The 17,211-nt window shown below is 40.4% G+C and overlaps 1 long non-coding RNA gene across 1 annotated transcript; it reads right to left on the reverse strand.

Moving 5' to 3' along the window:
• Positions 1–12,847: 12,847 nt before the first annotated feature.
• On the reverse strand, positions 12,848–16,047 carry LOC140582365 (uncharacterized). The gene is made up of 2 exons (XR_011985308.1): positions 14,296–16,047; positions 12,848–13,217 (listed from the first exon to the last, which is right to left on the reverse strand). It is a non-coding gene; the product is annotated as an uncharacterized lncRNA (long non-coding RNA).
• Positions 16,048–17,211: the final 1,164 nt, after the last annotated feature.

The following is a 17,211-nucleotide window of genomic DNA, read 5'->3' on the forward strand; positions in this document are numbered from 1 at the left end:
TTGGCAGCTCTGTTTTATAGAGGCGGGGAAGTAATTGGATTCCAAAGGAGACGGGGGATAGTGGTAAGACACAAAGGGGCGGGGACTAGCTGAGCCCTGGAAGGGGAAGCAATCATCACCACCTGTAATCTTCAATGCTGCAGTTGCACCATTAGAGGAGGAATTACTATCTGAAAAATAGAGAAATCAAATCTGTTGTGTCTTACAACATTCTACTTTAAATAAATTGAGAAAAGCCGTGAGATAACCGCTTTCTATACCTTGCCTTTTTATTGAACTTTAAACTGTAAACTGTAAAACAGAACTTATATCCGTGCACATACGCACACATACCGGTTAACAGCATATGTAGATATACATAAGAACATAAGAACATAAGAACTATACAAACGAGAGGAGGCCATTCGGCCCATCGAGCTCGCTTGGGGAGAACTTAACTAATAGCTCAGAGTTGTTAAAATCTTATCTAGCTCTGATTTAAAGGAACCCAAGGATTCAGCTTGCACTACGTTATCAGGAAGACTATTCCATACTCTGACTACACGCTGTGTAAAGAAGTGCTTCCTTAAATCCAGTTTGAAATGTTCTCCCGCTAATTTCCACCTATGGCCACGAGTTCTTGTATTTGAACTAATGCTGAAGTAACTATTCAGTTGAACAGCATCCAAACCTGTTAGAATCTTATAGACCTGGATCATGTCCCCCCTCAGTCTCCTTTGCTTGAGGCTGAACAGATTTAGCTCAAATAACCTTTCCTCGTATGACATTCCTCTAAGACCAGGAATCATTCTTGTGGCCCTACGCTGCACCTTTTCTAAGGCCGCAATGTCCTTTTTAAGATATGGTGACCAAACCTGTACACAATATTCTAGGTGAGGTCTCACCAAGGAATTGTATAATCTTAGCATTACCTCCCTTGACTTAAACTCCACACACCTGGAGATATACCCCAACATCCTATTGGCCTTTTTTATTGCTTTCCCGCACTGGCGAGAATGAGACATGGAAGCATCAACATACACACCAAGGTCTTTCTCATAATCAGCTACCTTTATTTCAGTAGGTCCCATAAAATACCTGTACTTTATATTTCTGCTCCCTACATGGAGTACCTTACATTTGTCTACACTGTAAAAAAAAAAGGTTCAGCCAACTCAAAAATTCAAGGCAACATGCTGCAATACATTTTTGAGTTAAGCTAGCCAACTCAATTACAGAAGTTTAACAAACCTATAGACAGAGGTTCAGCTAACTTTGACTTCAGAGTTAAGGCAACACTGTAATACAAGTTAGATTAACTTAGGTACAAAGTTTCAATAAACTTGGATTGTTAAATTGTCAACACTATTTTGCAAGTTCGATTAACATAGGTACAGAGGTTTAGTCAACTTTGTTTGAGGAGTCAAATTAAATACCTCCTGAGACCCAAGGAAAAAAATGTCCTTCAATTGTAGGTTATTTGTCTTTGGAGGAAATAAGACATCTTGCAATTTAGATTTTTTCAAATTTATTCTTATTTTAATTTCACAGCATGTCCTCTTTAGTGCACAACAAGAATAAATACGTTTCCCAACATCAGTGAAAAAATAAATGCAAAAATACAATGCCCACTACAATGGACATAAATGATTAGGTCGGGTCTCAGGAGGTTAAATAAACCTGCCTTGTTTAGGTGACATTTTAAGAGTTAATGTTTTCATTAACTTTTTTAAATAGCAAGATTCAAGTGTAATATTTCAAGTTGCCTTGTTTAGAGTAATAAAAAACTTATATTACCATTAGAACCCACTGAAAAAAGTGTCACAAGTTTCACGTAGGATTGATATATAATTTTCTGTAATGTGTTCAACTTTAATTTTTTAGCTGCGCCATTTTAATATGCGCACAAGAAATCATGAGGATCAGAAACGCCATCCCAGATTTACCCACCATCATGAGAAAGACTCTGACCAAAAAGGACCTTAGAGCTTTTTTTTTTTTTTTTTTTTTCTCCCCTCTTATATTGAAGTTTTGCTGGCTCAGTTCTGACTGATCTTGGAGATTAGAGAGCTGTGGTCTTGGTGGTTTTGTAGCATGTTGACATCAAGACAGATGAAAAACTCTAAGAGACGTACTGGGTGTGTCTCCAGAATGATATGTATTTGATTGCAGGTCCCGCCCTTCGATGATTAACATATTTGGAAAGGTTTCAGGACAGTTTCTGTGCAGCTCGTGGTACCACCCACTCCCCTTTAGACCAATGGTGCTGGATGTATATTTGCATAGTATGATACAGTACTGCCTTTGACTTAAAATTTTTTTTAATCCACCATGATTGTGATGAATAGGGCAAGAGAACAAAAACCACATAAACGGCTTCGGTCTGCTTGCCAGTGACTAGTTCAGATGGAGTATCTTCTATGGTTTAGAGAAAATGATATGGAAAACAAATTGCTTTGTTTTTATTCACAGCCAAGACACTCTAGGAAATGCATCCAGACCATATGTACCTCCATAATTGATATACTTTGAAAGAATGAGCTGCAAAGCATGATAAGATTTCTTGGGGGATGCAAACATCAGTACTTAGACCAATTAGTATACATCAATAGCTAGCAAATGTAGCAAAGACTAATATCAGTGCCATACCATCCTCAATCGTGGTGGGTTTCTAAAAATTAAGCTTAATGAAAATCTGAATATTAAATGAGCAAAATGATTTCATTGGTTTTCCAATCCAAGTTGTGGTCTAAAGACAAAAGGTACTGTTTCTGGCCACTGTATCTTGTTTATAGCTATTTATACAAGGATGCAACAATGTGTTGTAATAAAGTAGACTGTTGCAGTAAACTGGCTTTTGGGTTATTTAGTTCTTTCAAATTATATTTATTAGTTGAGAATGAGCAGTTTTATTGGTTTTAAGTGCAAAAATCTAATGTATTAGATTGACTACTTTAAGTTGAACTGACTTGAAAAAATTATATTAACCAAACTTGAAAAAAGTTTGAAAAAATGAAGTAATATTTTAAGTTGATCCAATGTTTCCTTTTTAGCCTATAGGTTCTAATGGTAATATGTTTTTAGTACTCTAAACAAGGCAACTTGAAATATTACAGTTGAATCTCGCTATTTAAAAAAGTTCATGAAAACAGTAACTCTTAAAATGTCACCTAAACAAGGCAGGTTTATTTAAATTTAATTTGACTCCTCAAACAAAGTTGACTAAACCTCTGTACCTATGTTAATAGAACTTGCAAAATAGTGTTGACAATTTAACAATCTAAGTTTATTGAAACTTTGTACCTAGGTTAATCTAACTTGTATTAGTGTTGCCTTAACTCTTAAGTCAAAGTTAGCTGAACCTCTGTCTATAGGTTTGTTGAACTTTTGTAACTGAGTTGACTTAACTCAAAAATGTATTGCAGCATGTTGCCTTGAATTTTTGAGTTGACTGAACATTTTTTTACAGTGATAGGTTAATCTAACTTGTATTAGTGTTGCCTTAACTCTTAAGTCAAAGTTAGCTGAACCTCTGTTTATAGGTAATTTGTTGAACTTTTGTAACTGAGTTGACTTAACTCAGAAATGTATTGCATCATGTTGCCTTGAATTTTTGAGTTGGCTGAACATTTTTTTTTTTTACAGTGTATGTATATATACGTATATATACACCACAAAAAAGTAGATCCATTAATACAATATACATAACAACTCCTCCCACACAGCACTGAAGCTATATCAAAAAGAAAAAAAGAAAAAAAAATATATATATATATCTCCTAACATTTTTTTTATTTTTATTTTTTTTACTTTCTATAACAACACATAAAATTTAACATTCAAATCTTTTAGGAGGTTTCCTAACCCTGCTAGGGTAACGTCTAGTGCATGTTGGACTAGAACTACCAACTGGTTCCTGGCTCTCAGGTGGAGTTGTCTCCTGATTGTCTATGATGATTGTGGATTCCTGACCATCACACTCTGGTACAGCCATGTCCTGCAATGAAGTTGGCTGAGCAATTTCTGCCTGTTGGCGGGCGTCAGAAGGAGTAGTGTCTAACAACTGATCTGTATGTCGACGCCAGACAACATCATCCCCAATGTCTACAGTATAAGTCAACGGTCCTGTCTGTGAGGCAATGACTCCTTGCTGCCATGACCGGGCATTGTTACGATAGTTGCGAGCCAAAACTCTCTGACCCACACGAAAGGTACGCAGGGTTCGTGACTTGTGACTCTGATTCCAGGTGGCCTGCTTCTGTTGTACATGCCGACGTAGGTCAGGCTTCATCAAGTCCAGGCGAGACCTCAGGGGGCGGCCTAGAAAAAGCATTGCAGGTGATTGTCCGGTAGTGCTGTTACGATAAGCCAGTAAAAACTTGGACACTTTGTGCTGTAGTGATATTCCTTCAGATGACATCGCCTTAATGGACTGTTTGAAGGACTGTACAAAACGCTCAGCAAGACCATTCGTTGCAGGGTGGTATGGTGCTGTGGTAATGTGCTGTATTCCATTTTTCCTGAGGAAGGTTTTGAACTTGTCAGATAAGAGCTGGCTACCATTATCACTTACTATTTGTTCTGGTACTCCTGTACGCGAGAACAAGTTACGTAGGAATTCCACAGTCTTTGTGGCAGTTGCTTTAGTGGTACAGAAAACCTCTGGCCACTTAGAGTGAGCATCCACAATAATAAGATACATAAACACATAGATACAATAATTAATTGTTTAATCAATTAATGCAGATGGTATGAGGTATGTACCTGTGAAGCTGGTATGGCATGTTTGGTATCAAACTGATTGTTAATCACCCCTGATTCCAAATCTGGTCAGTGATTACCATAAAAGTGGATGTATCAAAAGTTATAACAGCTTAATGAAAATCATCAGTAAAGGGAGAATCAGTCGGGCCATAAATCTCAAAAGGACTGATACAGACCCCCTTCCGAAAGCCCGCCAAATGGATGGCCAGCCATTGGGCCAGGAGTCGAATTCCTGGTCATCCCTATTCATGAACTTTACAGCATAAAATCCTGGCACCTCAGAACAAAGGCGAGCAGAACAACCGCCAGCCGGCGCAGAGAACAACCAGCAGCGGCGCAGAGAATAACCGCCAGCCCGAAGGAAAAGACCATCAGCCCGGGAGGAGAGAAGCCCACAAGAACCCTCTGGTGAAGGCCCAGCTGAACAGAGAACAGCACCCAAGACAAAGCTTGACCAGGAGAGAGAATCTAAAGGGACTCCACTCCACTGCTCCCAACGCCGCGCCTTCCTGAGTGCCATCAGCTCAGCAACTCTGCCATCAACTGCCAAGACCCCCCCCCCCCCACTCTTCAACGAAGTAAACCAACTTCCTTTCATTCTAACCACTTAAGCTGTTCTGTTTAACCTGCTATAAGACTTTAGGGTCGTGTTTCCACAAACTATGCTTGCTTTGCAGAACAGTATTTCCCATTTAAGGTTACTCATTTAAATCCGGTCATTGCATTTTCATAATTACATTGTTTGTTTTATTCCGTTATTTCGTGTTTGTTGTTTGTGTTAGGTGTAATGTCTGTCTTATGTTAGTTGTAGTGTTAGTTAGGAATAAATGCATGTCTTTTACACAACTTCAACCTCCGTCATTGAGTACTCACACTAAGTTCCTGCCTCTGTGCGATCTTGCTACACGCTCTGAACCTCAAACTCTCCTGAAACATCGCAAGACTCTCTCTCATTGGCCGTGAGGGGAGCTTCGCTACCAATCGTGTAAATTACCTGGTGATGCAGCTCGCTGGACGAGCCTTCTAACCCAGGTTACTAAGCGATACTGGTAATTAGTGAATCCCATTTAAGTCTCACATTAACAGACTCACAGGGATACCACAATTGAATTTGGAGGAGCCGACCATTCGGCATAACAATTGATTAATAATCAGCATTAAATAATAATTTATTAAACTTTAATTAATTCAAACATATTGGTGGAGAATATTAAAATTTATTTGAGCTATTAATTCCTACATCAGTATGCCTTCCCTTTCCAGTTTTTGCAATTCCGCTTCTACTTTGGGGCGCAGGGCATATGGCACTGGCCTGGCCTTGTGAAACCTTGGCACTGCATTATCTTCTAATACAATCTGGGCTTTCATATGTTTTAATGTGCCAATGCCATCCCGAAAAACCTGTGCATACTGTGAAAGCAGCTCACTAAAACTGTTATTTATAGACTGATTGCTTGATTTTTCTAGGGTTTACATGGCTTTGATTGACTGCCAGTCCAGCTGTATCCGCTTCAGCCACTCACGTCCCAACAGTGGTACACCCCCTTTTTTATTACATAAAGTGGCAACTTATGCATTTGTCCTGTATATTTCACATTTACATTAATTGTTCCCAAGGGCGCTATTTTCTCACCAGTATATGTTTTTAACATTACAGAGGCTGTCTCCAGGATGCAATGTGCAAAATGTTCCTTATAATCCTTATAGCAGATCACTGACAGGACAGATCCTGTGTCCAGCTCCATCTTAAAAGGCACACCTTCCACTTCAAGAGGCACCCACAAGATTCCTCTGTCAGCCTCTTTAAGTGAATATATATCAAAGCATGCTAGCTCGTTCTCGGAAGAGTCTGAAGTGGTAGCATTCATTTCATGTATGTTTTTATGTTTCTGTTTATTCTTTGCGAACTTTTTGTCACGTGGGCGGGTTTTACACATTTTCTGAATATGCCCTGATTTCTGACATTGACGACACACTTTGTCTTTAAACCAGCACTCAGAAGCATAGTGCGACTTTTTCCCACATCTGTAGCAGGGCGCATCTGTCGCGTGCGTCGCTTCCAACTTATGCGTGTTACACTCTGTCGCGATCTTCTGTTGCAGCTCTAGAGTATCCTTAGCGGCTGTCTCCATTGATACTGCAATTTCTATAGCACGGGGCAGGGTGCCTGATATGTCAAGCATCTGGCTGTTCACAGCATGTGCAGTAATCAAGTGAGCATTTAGGGGTCGCTTGTGCAGTGGTTAAGTTAGCGTTGCACCAATCCGATATTCAGATTAGTATCAGCACTGATCTATACCTAATTAGATGGATGGAGTATCGGCCGTATACGACCGATCCACGTCCGATACTTAGTTTTCGGCAGTCTGTAAAAAGATAGCTCCTATTTCTTGTTAAATCGATTTGTGCAATCAACTGCACAACAGCTCCTTCCCATTGTACAGGGCTCTCAAATTTCATCAAAAGCTTGGAGTGAGATTACATTAGGGCCAAAACGTGTGTCTTAAGGTCAATGCGTGACACTTCAGAGCCCTGAATACCGCAGTCATCAGATCTTCCTCTTCCACGTTGTCTGCACTCCGTGTGTGTGTGCATCCATGTAATAATGTGCTTGCAGCGGGATCACATGTAAGTTATTTTGGAATTTACCCAGAAACAACAACAAATGCTATTTTCTGATTGGTTGGTAGGTTAGCTATTAACTCTGTTTAACTCATAACAGCTATGAACTCAGCTGAAAAATCCACTCCATATACCTGTCCCTCGTCCATTAATTCTATAAAGGGACACCTTGGTGGGCGTTATTCCTTACTTCTTAATGTGAGAAACATAAAGTGTGGCATGTGAGCATGTGAACTGGTTGAAATGTGTGTCTCACGGCCAATGCATGAGACTTGAGAGCCCTAACTGCATTTTAGTTGCATTGTTTTGCGGCATTTGAGATGCGTGTTAATGCTGCCACTCAGTGGGTGTGAGCGCAGTTATTTCTCAGGTCTAACAGTATTGCCAGACACAAAACACTCATTATTTCTGCTACAGACAGTTTATATACTAAAAACTGTAAAGATTTCCTCCTGGTTGGCTGGCCGTGTCATTGCTGGTCTGACACATTGTTTCATTTAATGTGAACTGCAGCCTATGAATAAGTGGGAGTGTCTTTGATCCCAATACTCTGAGTTCCATAGTTGCTACATAGAAAGGAGACAGCATGTTATGCAGTGTGCTGTGGCCTCATACTGATGAGCTGTTACTGGGGACAAATCAGTCTGAAGTGTTGAAAGAGCTGCAGCCACAGGCTCCCCCTGTTGATACAGACATTGCAGCATATCATGTGTGTCATTCCACTGTGTCTCAGCTTCCTTAATTAGCTTCATTACAGGCTGAGCCATTTATTCTTGGGCTTTAGTCAGTCCTTCAATGTAATGCTTGTTTTAAGAACATAAGAAATTTACAAATGAGAGGAGGCCATTTGGCCCATCCCAGATAGCAAAATCTTTCTGGCCCGGATGTGGCCCACATCACGCATGATCATCTGGCCCACATACCGCATGGAATGACGGCGATTGAGCGGACCGCTCTCGGTTGCCGCATCAGGTTAACATCTGGGCCAGAGCTGGGCCTTATGTTAGCCACAAGTGGCCAGGCTCTGTCTGAGATCTGGCCCGGATCTGGCCCACATCCCACATAGCAAAATTGGTCAAGGGAAATAAAAAGCAACCGCATTTCACAATTCAACATTTTAATAAATGTTAAATAATAATAACACTCATTAATCCCTATGGGGAAATTGCCTTTTATGTCTCCCTCAACTTGCTCTTTGTAAGTTGTCTGTGAAGGACAGCCACTCATGACTGTCCCCAGGGAGCTGGGGATTAAGGGCCTTGCTCAAGGACCCACAGAGGCTGGGTTTGAACTGGTGACCTTGTGATCACTGGCACACACGATTCGCCCACTGAGCCACACAGAACACATGATCCCAGTCGTTTGAGTACAAAAATTTTTATAAATAAATTACAAATATCAACTCTAAACACAAAAAAGCATACAATAGGTATTTTAGACATCCAGAAATTGTGCAAATGTTGCAAAACCAGTCAAGTAGAAAACAATTTGAACAGTGGAATGTAATCGTGTGCATTATATGTGTGTATGATCAGCAGGGTTTAAATATGAGTACAGTCAATCTATTTCAATACATCTATATTGTACAGCACAATACTATATACAGTACTATACACTATATACAATATCTATACAGTATCTAAGTAGTATTGCATTTGTAAAATGCAACTAGAAAACCCCTTCTCTCATGCTGTCTTGCCATGCTTCCTCGAAGATAATACTTGTCAAATCGGAACATGTGTCTTCTGTTCAAGTAATTTAGCTGTGAAGCTTAATGAAAAATGGCGGGACCACAATTCGCATCAGTTAGCATAGCACCGCGCTAGCAGACCGTAGGTGCTCTGGGTAAAATTGTTCTAAAACATGTTACACAGCCAATGTGCCAGTGAAAAATTAACACTGCATGGTGTTTATATGGACCCACACCATTCAGTGTTACCTATAATACTTTACAGTGTGCAGTGAGTGTTGTTTTTACAGTGTTAATATTTAACTCATATAGTGTTCAATTGACAAGCTAGACTGTTAAGTCACCAGCTCCACATATCAGCCCCATTTTAATATGTACACAAGAAGTGATAAGGATCAGAAGAGCCACCCCAGATTTACCCACCATCATGAGAAAGACTCTGACCAAAAAGGACCTTACAGCTTTTTCTTGTCTTATGTTGAAGTGTTGTTGGCTCAGTTCTGACTGATCTTGAAGATTAAAGCACTGCGGTCCTGGTGGTTTTATAGTATGTTGGTGTCGGGTCAAAGGAAACATTTTTGGAGACTTACAGGACATGTCTCTAGAGTGGTATATATTTTATTGGGGTGGGGCTGCATTTGATTGCCAGTCCAGTTCTTGGATGATTAATATATGCGGAAAGGTGTTAGGACAGTTGTGATACCCTTTTCTTTGCAGCTCCTGGTTCTACCCACTACACTGTAGACCCATGGTGCTGGATGTATATTTGCATAGTATGACACAATACTGTTTTTGACTTGATTTTTTTTAATCCACCGCGATTGTGATGAATAGGGCAAGAGAACAAAAACCACAGAAATGGCTCTTGTGTGTTTGCCAATGACTAGATGACATGATTTAGCCTCTAGCTGGGAGGAATATGCTATGGAAAATCAATTTTTTTTTTGTTCCTTTTCTATGCCTGGGCTCTCTAGGAGAAGTACACAGACCATATGCATCACTACAACTGAGAAGTTTGCAAAACAAAAACACTATTCAAACCAACTAGCACACACAACTAAGAATAAAATGTGTTTAAGACTAATATCAGTGCCATACCATCCTCAATCGTGGTGGGTTTCCAAAAATTAAGCTTAATTAATATCTGAATATTAAATGAGCAAAATGATTTGATTTCTTCATCCATCCCACGTTGTGGTCTAAAAGCATTAAGGCCACCACCCATTCTATCTGCTTTAGCGGAAATGCACTCCAACCATTAACATAGCTCTCACCTTTTCTCAGCCCTGTTAAATAATTACATTAGGCTGTCTGACACAGGCATGCTTCATAATCTGTGTTGGGTGGCAGGTGCCGTACTTTTCACTCAAATTTATATCACAGATGATTCACAAATGAACTTAAGCGGTTCTTTCTTATTCACAAAAAACTATCATAGACATACTTAAATGAGAAAAGGCAATGTTGATCTAAATCTTTCTTATTATGGTGGGTTAGAGCTGAATGCCCAAATGAGTGCATATTAAAATGGGGCAGACATGGGCCACCCATTTTGTACTTGTGTGCCACCCATATGGGCTTGCAATCTAAGAAGAGGTGGCAACTTATTGACTTAACAGTCTAGGTTGTCAATTGAAGACTATATGAGTTAATAAATATTAATACTGTAAAAACAACACTCACTGCACACTGTAAAGTATTATAGGTAACACTGAATGGTGTGGGCCCATTAAACACCATGCAGTGTTAATTTAACACTGGCACATTTGCTGTGTAACATGTTTTAGAACAATTTTACCCAGAGCAGCTATGGTCTGCTAGCGCGGTGCTATGCTAACTGATGCGAATTGTGGTTCCGCCATTTCTCATTAAGCTTCACAGCTAAATTAGTTGAACAGAAGACACACGTTCCAATTTGACAAGTATTATCTTCAGGGAAGCATGGCAAGACAGCATGAGACAAGGGGTTTTCTAGTTACATTTTATACATGCAATACTACTTAGATACTGTATAGATATTGTATATAGTGTATAGTACTGTATATAGTATTGTGCTGTACAATATAGATGTATTGAAATAGATTGACTGTACTCATATTTAAACCCTGCTGATCATACACACATATAATGCACACGATTACATTCCACTATTCAAATTGTTTTCTACTTGACTGGTTTTGCAACATTTGCACAATTTCTGGATGTCTAAAATACCTATTGTATGCTTTTTGTGTTTAGAGTTGATATTAGTAATTTATTTATAAAAATTCTTGTACTGAAAAAGCTGAGGCCTTGTATTCTATGTGGCTCAGTGGGTTAAGCTTGCGCGCCTGTAATCGCAAGGTCACCAGTTCAAACCCAGCTTCAGCATGTCTGTGGGTTCTTAAGCAAGACCCATAACCCCCAGCTCCCTGGGCACAGCCATGATTGGCTGTCCTTCATGGACAACATACTTATAAAGAGCAAGTTGAGGGAGACATAAAATGCAATTTCCCCATGGGGATTAATGAGTGATGATGAGTATCATTGTTATTTAACATTTATTAAAATGTTGAATTGTGAAATGAGGTTCTTGTTTTTTATTTCCCCTGACTTAAGTAAAACAAGGTACTAATACTAAAGAAAGTGTTTTAACTATTTGCATGGACATTTCTGAGTAGAAAACAAAAAAATTAAGGTAGAGCAACTTTATTTGAATGATGAGGTAACTTAATATTTCAATGAATATTGAATTAATATTAAGTAGGTATTACATGACTTGATTAAGGTACACATAGGCTGACATTTGGTGCCCGAGCTGAAACTGTTCTGGGCCAGAACAGGGCCACCAACATGTCTGCATCTGGCTTTGTGCTGGTCCATGTGTGGGCCACCTCTGGCAAACCAGATCTGGGCCAGCAAGGGGCCGTCATTCATTGTGGTATCTGGGCCGGGTGTAAGCGCATAGTGTGGGCCAGATCCGGGCCATACCAAATTTGCTATGTGGGATCGCTGTCATTCCATGCAGTACGTGGGCCAGATCCGGGCCAGATCTCAGACAGAGCCTGGCCACTTGTGGCTAACATAAGGCCCAGCTCTGGCCCAGATGTTAACCTGATGCGGCAACCGAGAGCGGTTCGCTCAATCGCCGTCATTCCATGCAGTATGTGGGCCAGATGATCATGCGTGATGTGGGCCACATCCGGGCCAGAAAGATTTTGCTATCTGGGATCAAGCTCGTTTGGGGAGAACTTAGCTAATAGCTCAGACCCAGATAGCAAAATTCTTTTGGGCCAGATCTGGCCCACACTATTCATTTTCCTTTGGCCCAGATACCGCAAAGAATGACGGCCCTGTGACGGCCCAGACCTGGATTTTCTGATTTGGGCCATAACAGGCCCAGTGACGGCCCAGACATGGTTCTTCCTGATTTGGGCCATAACAGGCCCAGTGACGGCCCAGACATGGTTCTTCCTGATTTGGGCCATAACAGGCCCAGTGACGGCCCAGACCTGGATTTTCTGATTTGGGCCATAACAGGCCCAGTGATGGCCCAGACATGGTTCTTCCTGATTTGGGCCATAACAGGCCCAGTGACGGCCCAGACATGGATTTTCTGATTTGGGCCATAACAGGCCCAGTGATGGCCCAGACATGGTTCTACCTGATTTGGGCTACAACAGGCCCAGTGACGGCCCAGACATGGATTTTCTGATTTGGGCCATAACAGGCCCAGTGATGGCCCAGACATGGTTCTACCTGATTTGGGCTATAACAGGCCCAGTGACATCATAAAGCACAATGGATACACAATTGATATCAATAAAGTTTATTTTTACTTTTACTATAAACAACATATAAATGCTTTTCAACAAACCACTGATTGATATTTAATTACACTTTACTTTGTAACATCAACAGACAGATGAGGCGTTTAAAGCACTTCACAACATACAAAATATCTAAGAACACGGCCCTGTAAAACTGGTTAATAAAATGTGAAATTTGGGTGGTCAAAAACACACACAAAAAAATCCAAATACAAAACAAGTAAATACATCACAAACAATGGAATTAAGTGTCATTTGCCCTTTTTGCATGTTCCTTCATTCCTCCATCCCTGTCAGGTGCCAACTGAAGCCATCTTTGAATGTTTTTCTCTGCCTCCTGGTCCGTTGCACTCCTAGTTAAGGAATTTTGCAGCCACAACACACAACACAAAACTATTAATGCCACCTGCTTCTAAGGCATAGAACATAAATCATACCATCAAGATCAAGACAGCACCCAACATTTATAGTATAAAACAATTCCAAAACACATACAGTAGTACACAAATAAGGAGATATGAATCATTATGTCCATGACAGAATATCATGAACAAGTAAACAATATTTAAACAGGGTTGTTAATTTCACCATTTAATTCACAACACGTCAAAGTTGTATGCATATATGTATGCAATCTGAAATGTAATATCTGTTCTGATCTGACATAAAAAACACTCATTGCTGAACTGTAACTGTCCAGAAGGCTGCTACATCCAATACTGCACAGAATATATGATTGTTCCATATGAATTTCATCCCTGTTTTTTTTTTACTGTGACTTTAATATGACACACAACTTTACCAACTTATGATCATGCATAACTGATAAATCTGTCGATTGATCAATTAGACGCATATATATATGTGCATTTAATTCCTAGTGTGGAAATATATCCTTATATATATATATATGGAAATATATCCTTATATATATATATATATATATAAGGATATATTTCCATCACTAGGAATTAAATGCACAAAGTCGTAAATTGGAACTTGCGGTGCTCATTTTTAACCAAACAAGTTTCAGATATCACCAGCAACAAAGGAGCAGTGGACTGAAGTGACATGTTCCCCATGAAAAGAAAAAAATAGAAGGTGCAGGTTTGGATTAGCTGTGGCGCGAGCTTTATCACTTCTCAGACAGAGAAATGTCGTTTGGCGTGGGAGATTGTTGTGTTAAATGCGTGTGTCCCACACACAATACGTGAGACTTGAGAGCTCTGCAGATGTAATCTAACGTTAAACATCTGATTTAAACTCGAGAGCCCTGTATTTAATATTATGTCAAGGCGTGTGACTTGTTTGAACCGACTTTTTAAAATGAACGATCATTCCCAACATACCGTTCCGACAGAATCTTAAGCTAAAATCTCTGACTAAAAAGGTTAAATGGAACTTTAAAAGTAACTGAAATATTTCACTTACCACAATTCGCTCGTTATTATTCAAACTGAATCAGCCATCTAAAGTCGATCGACGCCGTCAACAGCCTCAAAGTCCGGGGAAGTTGCAGTGACGTCTAAAGGACATTGATTGGTCTAAACTGAAACGTTAACGCCCACTTATTTCAGGATTGGTTGTTCAGCGTAGATGATCAAATACCGAACGGTCAATAGAAAAGCCCTATACACAAAGTATTCCAAACGGGTTTATATTTTTAAAAGACAAGATTTTAGAGAAGATAAATTAATGTTTTCATTTGTTTTTACTTTTCCTTTTTTAAGTAAACATGTCAGATGAAAAATAATGATTGACGATATACCGTAGTTAACAAAAAATATCCAATAAGTTTTAATGGTTTTCCAATGTTAAACAAAAAAATTATCATATCAGTGGGACTGTACTATGTCAACAGCTGGTGCTTGGAGTCTTTTTGTATGTCAGCCATTGGCCCTTTATTGTGTTTCTCATGATCTTTAGTATAGGCTTTATCCCAAACAGACAGTGGTTATGATATAATAGAGAACAGAGCCTTCAGCCACAATTTTATGCCAGATGAGGGTCAGGTATGGGACAAAGCATTACCAATGCTCGAACAGACCCAGGTGACATCTTGCAGATTTACATATACAACATAATGAAATGAGAACCTCATATATATTGCCTTAGAAAAGGTGCAACGAGAATGATTCCTGGTCTTAGAGGAATGTCTTATGAGGAGAGGTTAGCGGAAGTGAATCTGTTTAGCCTTGAGCAAAGGAGACTAAGGGGGGATATGATTCAGGTCTATAAGATTCTAACGGGTCTGGATGCTGTTCAGCCAAATGACTATTTCAGTATTAGTCTAAATATTAGAACTCGTGGCCATAAGTGGAAATTAGCGGGAGAACATGTTAAAACAAATTTGAGGAAGCCCTTCTTTACACAGCGTGTAGTTAGAGTATGGAATATTCTTCCTGCTAGTGTAACGGAAGCTAAAACCATGGGTTCCTTTAAATCCGAGCTAGATAAGATTTTAACAACTCTGAGCTATTAGTTAAGTTCTCCCCAAACGAGCTTGATGGGCCGAATGGCCTCCTCTCGTTTGTAAATTTCTTATGTTCTTATAGACTAAGACCAGGGGTCACCTTTTTGAAACTGGGAGCTACTTCACGGGTACTGAGCCTTATGAAGGGCTACCAGTTTGATACATTTTTCTTAAATCATGTATAATAAACGCGTTTTAAATGCTTTCTTTTAGATATTGCCATTTTCAAATCTATATAAATGCAAATGTGATTAAAGAAGAATATCAACAGGATAAAATTAAATTTTAGACGCCATGCTCAATGGTGAGTTGTGCTATTTTTAGAACAGTCACCGTGGGCAACTCATGTGGTCCTTGGGGGCGCCCTGGTGCCCACGGGCACCATGTTGGTGACCCCTCCTATAGACTGTAGTCAGAATGATCTTCCATGTTAAGACTAGTTCTGGTTCGAATTTTTTTGAGAATATTTATCTGACATCAGGCCAGAATTTTACGCCAGGTGAGGGCTAGGTACGACACAAATCATGTTACCAATGCTGAAATGGATGACTGTCAGCCAAAGTCGTCCGACACGCAAAATGCCGACTGTCAGCCAGAATCGTTCGCCGCGCTCAGAACGGTTCTGGCCCAGATTAAAAATGCCGACAGTCAGCCAGAAACGCTCGCCGCGCTCAGAACGGTTCTGGCCCAGATTAAAAATGCCGACAGTCAGCCAGAAACGCTCGGCGCGCTCAGAACGGTTCTGGCCCAGATTAAAAATGCCGACTGTCAGCCAGAATCGTTCGCCGCGCTCAGAACGGTTCTGGCCCAGATTAAAAATGCCGACAGTCAGCCAGAAACGCTCGCCGCGCTCAGAACGGTTCTGGCCCAGATTAAAAATGCCGACAGTTAGCCAGAAACGCTCGCCGTGCTAGGCCCACAATCGGCCCGCAATTTTTTACCGTTGCTGACAGTGAACCGAATGTGCCACAACTCAGCGAGAATCGGCCCACATGTGCTTGCTAACTGGGCAGCAGTGCCGGCTTGACGCCAGATCTGGGCCAGACCTGTCTTCTATGTGCCTGGGCCACATAGACCAAACCACAATCGGGCCACATCTGGCATGCCATAATGTAAACAGTGCCATCATTGCCAGACCTGGCCCATATCTGGTTGACATACCACTTGCCATGCCAGAACTCAGCCAGCAATGCCGGCTTGACGCCAGATCTGGGCCAGACCTGTCTGCTATGTGGGGAGTTGTTAAAATCTTATCTAGCTCTGATTTAAAGGAACCCATGGTTTTAGCTTCCACTACACTAGCAGGAAGACTATTCCATACTCTAACTACACGCTGTGTAAAGAAGTGCTTCCTCAAATTTGTTTTAAAATGTTCTCCCGCTAATTTCCACTTATGGCCACGAGTTCTAGTATTTAGACTAATATTGAAATAGTCAATTGGCTGAACAGCATCCAGACCCGTTAGAATCTTATAGACCTGGATCATGTCCCCCCTCAGTCTCCTTGAGTCTCTTGCTTGAGGCTGAACAGATTTAGCTCAACTAACCTTTCCTCGTATGACATTGCTCTAAGACCAGGAATCATTCTTGTGGCCCTACGCTGCACCTTTTCTAAGGCCGCAATGTCCTTTTTAAGATATGGTGACCAAACCTGCACACAATATTCTTGGTCTCACCAAGGAATTGTATAATCTTAGCATTACCTCCCTTGACTTAAACTCCACACATCTAGAGATATAACCCAACATTCTGTTAGCCTTTTTTATTGCTTCCCCACACTGGCGAGAGTGGGACATGGAAGCATCAACATACATACCGAGATCTTTCTCGTAATCAGCTACCTTTATTTCAGTGGAACCCATAAAATATCTGTAC

The sequence above is a fragment of the Paramormyrops kingsleyae genome, chromosome 24 (assembly GCF_048594095.1).
Source record: "Paramormyrops kingsleyae isolate MSU_618 chromosome 24, PKINGS_0.4, whole genome shotgun sequence".
Lineage (NCBI taxonomy): Eukaryota > Metazoa > Chordata > Actinopteri > Osteoglossiformes > Mormyridae > Paramormyrops > Paramormyrops kingsleyae.